Here is a 1,890-nt window from a genome sequence, read left to right on the forward strand (position 1 = left end):
CAATGGAGAAGTATCTCCCCCTATATTATGGGACACTCTTAAAGCTGTTCTGAGAGGAAAAATTATAGCAACGTCATCACACCTAAAAAAATTAAGAAATAAAAGAGCAGGGGAATTACATAAAAAATTGGAAGATCTAGAACAAAAACATTGTACACCAGATATACTAGAAGACTTAAAAAGAATTAGAAATGAAATAAACGATATAGCAACACAGGAAATTATGAAAAACCTCATGTTTCTTAAACAAAGACACTATGAAGGCGGATCAAAATCGATGAAGGTCCTAGCATGGAAACTAAAAAAGAAAACAGCAGAAAACACGATCCATAGAATCAGAAACCCTGAATCAAAATTGTTAAAGAACAAATCAAATGACATCCAGGAAGCATTTGAAATATTTTATAAAACCTTATATTCAAAAATCTCTGGAGGAACTATAGAAGAAATTGATGAATATTTGAACTCACTAGAGCTACCTGTTATGAGCGAGGAACAAAATAGTATAATGACATCAGACATTACAGAAAAAGAATTAAAAAACACAATAAGCAGATTAAAACCATGTAAATCACCTGGGTCAGATGGATACACAGCAGAATTTTATAAGGAATTTCAGAAAGAGTTGATTCCAATCCTCCTCCCTTCACTAAATTGGACTCTGAAAAAAGCTCAAACACCACCAAGCTGGAAGGAGGCAATAATCTCGGTAATACATAAAGAGGGCAAAGATAGACAGGATTGTGGATCATACCGACCAATATCTGTTCTAAATATTGATTATCGACTTTTTACTTCTATAATGGCRAGACGATTGGAAGAATTTCTCCCTTCCGTAATACATAACGATCAAACTGGTTTCATACGACAACGTCAAACACAGGACAATATAAGAAGGACGCTACATGTTATAGATCACATACAAAAAAATAAACTAGAAGCCATTGTTATRAGCATAGATGKGGAAAAAGCATTCGATTCAGTGGACTGGAATTTTCTCTTRAGGGTTTTACATAGATTTGGACTAGATAARACAATAATAAAAACAATACAGGCGTTATARGAGAATCCCACAGCGAGAATTAAAGTTAATGGTCATTTATCAGACAGAATTACTTTAGAAAGAGGGTCAAGACAAGGGTGTGCATGGTCTCCGTTACTTTTTGCTTTATACTTAGAGCCTTTAACCCAATCGATAAGACAAAATAAGGACATCAAAGGAATAATTATCAAAGGGATAGAACATAAATTGGTTTGTTATGCGGACGATATATTAATTTATATGGAACAACCGACCCACTCCCTCCCAACTTTGCTGCAATTATTCAAACAATTTGGTCAATTATCAGGATACAAAATTTATATTAACAAAACTCAATTGTTGTCTTATAATTATACTCCAACTCAGGAAATCCAAAACAGATACCCCCTAACTTGGCACACTGACCACTTTAAATATCTAGGTATTACTATACCAAAGGACCTCGAAAAACTATTCGAATATAATTATGTTCCCATACAAAAAAGAATTAAAGAGGATTTCACAAGATGGAATCTTACTCCTTTTCTAAGTTTTAGCTCAAGACTTAACTCGATAAAGATGAACATACTGCCCAGATTGCTATATTTATTCCAAACTCTGCCAATTGAAATAAATCAAAAAGTTTTTCATGAATGGGACAAACTWTTATCAAGATATATTTGGCAAGGTAAAAGACCTAGAATTGGATATAAGGTATTACAACTGGAAAAGAAAAAGGGAGGTTGGGGATTGCCTTCCCTAAGGGATTATTATTTAGCAGCACAAATAAGAACATTGATATACTGTTGTGACCCAACATATGATGCTCAATGGAAAACTATTGAAACAAAGGCGACACCCATTCCTGT

The sequence above is a fragment of the Austrofundulus limnaeus genome, unplaced genomic scaffold, assembly GCF_001266775.1.
Source record: "Austrofundulus limnaeus strain Quisiro unplaced genomic scaffold, Austrofundulus_limnaeus-1.0 Scaffold0, whole genome shotgun sequence".
NCBI lineage: Eukaryota > Metazoa > Chordata > Actinopteri > Cyprinodontiformes > Rivulidae > Austrofundulus > Austrofundulus limnaeus.